Source organism: Sciurus vulgaris (genome assembly GCF_902686455.1).
Source record: "Sciurus vulgaris genome assembly, chromosome: 5".
NCBI lineage: Eukaryota > Metazoa > Chordata > Mammalia > Rodentia > Sciuridae > Sciurus > Sciurus vulgaris.
Genome location: NC_136465.1, coordinates 179,855,264 through 179,860,813, shown reverse-complemented (window position 1 = coordinate 179,860,813; position 5,550 = coordinate 179,855,264). Strand labels below are relative to the sequence as shown.

At 54.8% G+C, this 5,550-nt stretch overlaps 1 pseudogene across 1 annotated transcript; it reads left to right on the top strand.

The window, feature by feature from the left end:
- The first annotated feature begins 515 nt into the window (after positions 1-515).
- Positions 516-801, top strand: LOC306661475 (small ubiquitin-related modifier 2-like; annotated as a pseudogene). Its single transcript has one exon. The product of its transcript is annotated as a small ubiquitin-related modifier 2-like (transcript).
- The last annotated feature ends 4,749 nt before the right edge of the window (positions 802-5,550 follow it).

Genomic DNA, 5,550 nt, shown 5'->3' with positions numbered 1-5,550 from the left:
CGTGGGAAGTCCCTTATGCTCCGCTTAGTTTTTATTTCTTTTCATTTAACTCACTTTGGCTGTGAACCTAAAACTGCTCTAAAAATGTAGATTTAAAAAATGTTTTAAAAGAAAGTGACAAGAAATCTCCCCAAATTGTTCAAATACATTAATCCACAGATTTAGGAGGCCCACTGAGGACCAAGAGGTCAACAAGGTAAATCGTAGAGCTGGACACAGGAAGCAGCTACCTTTTAGAACACTTTTTTATTTGTTCTATTTAGTTGTACCTGACACATTTCTGCATTGATAAATCATACATACATACGTGGAGTGTAATTTCTCATTTGTCTGATTGTACAAGTTGTAGGATCACACGGGTCATGCAATCATATAAGTACATAAGGTAATAACGTCTGTGTTAATATTCATTTCATATCAAGAATGTTAGAGCAGGGAGCTGCTTGTGTGCTCATTCCGTGCCGACCTGGTACCTCTTTTGTGAAGCGGGACCTGAGGAGACTCGGGCGCTCGCCATGGCCAATGAAAAGCCCAAGGAAGGAGTCAAGACTGAGGACAACGATCATATTAACTTGAAGGTGGCGGGGCAGGATGGTCTGCGGTGCAGTTTAAGATTAAGAGGCAGACACCACTTAGTGAACTAATGAAAGCCTATTGTGAACGACAGGGTTTGTCAATGAGGCAGATCAGATTCCGATTTGATGGCAGCCAATTAATGAAACAGACACATCTGCACAGTTGGAAATGGAGGATGAAGATACAATGGATGTGTTCCAGCAGCAGACAGGAGGGGTCTACTAAAAAGGGGACCTGCTACTTTACTTCAGAACTCTGTTCCTACAGACCAAGAATGCATTCTTAATTAGAAAACTGCAATTTGGTTCCTCCACATCCTGACCACTACAGCATGGTTTTCTGTTCTTTCATTCCCCTTCCCCATTCCTTTGTTGTACATAAAGTAACTGGTGTATGTGCACAAGCATATTGCATTTTTTAAAACTAAATGGCCAATGATATGTTTTGATTGACATCAAATGGAGATGGGATGGGGAAAAATACTGGTTCTGTGAAACTATCCGCTTTCTCCATTAGTGGCATGCTCGTTCAGCTCTTATCTTTATTTCCAGTAAGTTATTTTGCTCTCACTGTTTTAACAAAAACCAAAAAACAAACAAACAAAAAAAACCCTGAACAACATAAAAATCCTTGCATGCCTTGTTCAATTGGAGAATTTTAATGTTTTTCATTTATCATTGTAAAACCAAGGACGATTTTATGACTTTTTTGTACATAGCTGTTACATGTAGGGCAATCTGTCTTTAAGTAGGGGTAAATTACTCTTAAAAAAAAAGATTCCTAAATAGTTTTCCCTTCAAGTCAAGTGTCTTGTTGTTTAAATAAACTTCTTGTTTAAAAAAAAAAAAAAGAATGTTAGAACAAAAGTCAAAATTCATTCTCACTTTGTAAGAAATGCTGACAATCATAAGTATAGTTGCAAAAAATATGATTTTCATTGCATTTAAATATTGACAAAAAAATCATCGCCTTGCTATTTAAAATATTTGTAATGGGGTGTAAGTGTATGGTCATTGATGCCACGTATCATCCATTTTTTTAGAGGCTCAGTAGTTCCTGTTGTAAGTGGAAGTTGAAACAACACACTTGTTTTCTACTTCACTCTCATATTCTGGTCCAGCTCCGCACAAGACCATGGCCTAAGGCAACGTGGCTTTCGGCAGAGAGTTTGTTCAAAGCCTTGTCCCAGCCTGTTGCAGTGCAGAGACGCCTACCCCACAGGCAAGCTTCAATTTCCAAGTGCTAGGAGAGGTTTCTTCTAGCCTGAGTTAAAATCTATTATTAGCAACACGGATCAGAGCCACATGGATCTATCAGGTATTTTGATAGGTAACTACTAACAGATCTAGGTCTCAGTGCGTCCTCTGGTAAGGTTGACCAGGGCTCTCCGCACTTGGATCACGTCCCCTACACGTGTGAGGAATAGCTAGAACAGGAGTTCAGCCTTCTCTATCCTGAAGTTCAATTTCATTTTGAATGTAAATCCTGAGTACGTATAATTAAAGGAGCACACGGGGGACGCTGAAGTCACACGGGCCTGAGTGGCTGGGCTGTACGCTTTGTCCTTTGCCCGAAAGCAGGTTGTCCCGGGCTCCACCCGGCACCCGCCCCCACGGCCCTTGCAGGAGCTGTAACCTGCTCCCATTGGCAGTGGGGTCGCCTCCCTCCTCCTGGACCTGCAGGCCCATGACCGCAGCAGGAGGGATGCCGGGTGAAACTCTGAAGCCAGGACACAAAGGTGATGCACCCCACAATCACATCACTTACCCAGGAAACAGGGTGAGGACACACGCCTGGAATCCTGCCCATTGGTGTTGGTGTGGAAAACAGGTGCTGGTCCCTAAAATTAGAGATAGAAGCCCAGCCATCTGGCAGTGCTGCTTCTGGTGAATACACAAGAGTTGAAACCAGGGTCCCAGAGATGCAGACGAGGGGCACAGGGGCCCAGGGGCCCAGATGCGTGCAAAAGCAAAGGTCCACCACGCCGGGCGCCAGCAGCCGGGGAAGGGGGTCCAGCCCCTGCTGCATGCCGATGGAGCCGGAGCTCACTAGCCGAGGGGCACCACCCAGGCAGAGGCTGCAGGAGCCCCTCACCTCAGCAGCCAAGAACTGCAGTCCACGGAGACGGGAGGCAGAATGGGGTGGCCGGGCTGGCCAGGGATGGCCACGTGGGTTCCTCGGCCCGGGTGCAGCATGGGGGGTGAGAGTTCTGGCCCCCTGGGTTGCAGGGAGCTCAGACAGGACTGGGATCCCACCTCCTAAGTCATGTGCACTTGGCTACAGTTAAACTTCAGAAAGGTCCAGAGCAGAAGGTGGTGTGTTGCTGTGGGAGCTGCTAGTTTCAGGGCATCCCCTGAGCTGCTTCTCCCGCGTCCCTGGAAAGCATCTGAGCTCCAGCTGGCGCTTTGGCCAAGTCTCTCGCTGCGGTGATGAGTCTGCTTTACTTCTTAAGGTTCCATCTGGCTCTCTCAGGTCTTCCTGGCACCTTTCTTTCGGGTGTTTGCCTGACCCCACGGTTTACCTCTGAATCGCTTCATCACGTGGCGTGCTGCCGCTGCTGTCCACCACGTCCCCAGGGCCTGGGCAGCACACAGGCTTGTGCTCTGTGCCCGGCACCCTGTGCTCAGGCTTGGCAGGGCCTGGGACGGGTGTGCCCTCTGGGGCACTTGCATTTGCCTTCGGCATGGGACCCGGAATGTCACAAGTCCAGGTACAGTGGAGACTGATTCCTTCGGCTTCACAGCCTCCAGGAGTGTGCAGGTCACGTCCAGCTGACAGCGGGCTGCCTGTGGGTCTCCTTTCCCTTGGCTCTGGGCTGCTGTCCTTCCCATCCTCCCTTCCCAGGTGCAGCCCCTCTGGGCCCCTCTTTCTTGCACGGGAGCTGTCGGCAGGGGCACCTGGCTCAGAGGCACCCACCCTCCTAGCCAACGTCTCGTGTGGAAGAGGGGTTAGGTGGACAGGAGGTTCCGGGGGACACTTTTCCCGGTGACGCTCCTCTGAATTGACGCTGCCACCTGGTGCCGCCTGAGCCCCATCTGTGTCCTGAGACCCCTGGTCCTCCCCTTCACCCTGGCCTTCCCACGGGCAGGGTCATGGCCTCCAGGCTCCAGAGGCCAGCGTGCAAGGGTGGGAGTCTGGGCCCTGAGCTCGCTGCGCTCCCCAGGCACCACCTGTGCGGACGCACCCTGGCCCGCGTCCGTCCTCTCACCAGGTGGTGCTCCACACCTGGGGGCAGCGGAGCACAAGCCGTGGCCACTGCAGGGCAGGCAGGGAGCAGAGAACATGAGGAGGCCGCCAGCTTGGCCCCTAGGCCTCTCCTTTCCACCAGGTCTGCGGAGGAAGACCCTGCAGAGGGGCAAGTGTGTGGGAGCTGGGTGAGGCCCCGGGGTCCCGGCTCGGAAGCCTGAGGACAGGTGTGGGTCTGCTGGCACTGCAGGCCAGCGAGGCTGCCGGGAGCCACAGGGAGCTGAGAGCCAGCTCCCCGGGCACCTCGGGAAAAACGGAGATGTTAAGGAGACAAATCCACCTTCTAATTCCTTGTGTTCCACGAGGCACTCGGAGGGCAGGCTTCCCGCCCCCACCAGAGCGCTCACTCGGACTCAGCTGCGTGCTCTCTAAACGGCCGGAAAGAGCCTGCAACATGGCCGCAGCGGAAGCAGGGGCCAGAGCTGCTGTGTTCACAGGACTCCCCTGCCTCCAGCAGGCTCCGCAAATGCCAGCCGATGGCGGTGGCCCAGGCGAGCCCAGGGAGCTCGGGAAAAAATTCTGAGGTCGCAGAGGGGTTAATAAGACTGCCTGCGCGGCCCTTCCTCCCTGCCCCGTCCTCATCCCTTCCTTTGACTTCAGGACCCAATTCTAGGGAATATGATTACTTCACATTAATCTCCAGGAGTTGGGCGCTGAGCCAACCTGTGCTCCTGGGCAGAGACCACAGGTGCAGGCGCTGTGGAGACAGGCGGCGGCTCCTGGGCCTGGCGGCTTGGGCAGCTCATTTAAAAATAACCTGAGCTGCTCCTCGGGGGGCACTGACTCCCAGCCACAGATGCAGAGCCCGGGGGGGGACTGGTGACCCTGAGTTTGTGCCTCCCCCTCTGTGGGAGAGGGACAGGCGCCCCGGCAGCCAAGCCCTCCAGGGCCAGTCTCAACTCAGCTCCTCAGGCACCTGCCAGCACCTCCTTCCCACCGTCCCTCCTCCAGCCACAGCCTGCTGGGTGCTGGCCCCATCAGGTGCTGGAGACCCGGTGGGAGGCTGCTGTCCCCGCTCTGATGGCCTCCAGGGTCCCAGCTGGGCAACAGTGGTACAGGAGAGATTGGGCCCTAGTGGGCTGGCGGGAACCAGGCAACCTGGCCCTCTCCCTGGGCGAGCACAGGGGTGGCGGGGAGAGGGGAGCAGTGTCCACCAGGGGAACTGGGAAGCGGGAGCGCCACCTGGACCAGGCTTGCAGGACAGGGAGGAGGGGCTTCTGGGCAGAGGCTGCAGAAATTTCCTGCCAGCTCAGGTCAACAGCAGGAGCTTGGGCTTCCAGAGGAAGCTGGCTGAGCCTGGGACCACCGGGGAGGTGAGTGGGCAGGGGACGGAGGACACGTGGGGCCCACAGGAAGCAGTGCCTGTGACTGCACAGACCTGGAGCTGGCTTGGCCGGAGTCTCCCCTGAGCTTCTCTGATGGACTTGGGGAGACTGTGGGGCCTAAGCCCCCAGGCATCGGCCCCTGGGCAGGTGAGCGGGAAGGGCAGGTGGGGGCACCTGACACCCCACCCGCTCCTCAGAGATGAGACCGGCTCTCAGTGGCCTGTCGGCAGCCCTGGGCTGGGCCCCCCACGGGAGTCTGCTCACCTCCCCTCAGGGCCCATCATGCTCCACGTCAAAAGTTTGGCGCCCCTTGGTCCCTGCTGGTGTGCACCCTGCCAGCAGCCTGCCGAGCCACACTCCTGGATGACCATGTGGCTGTGCTGGACCTGGCCTCCCCAGAGCT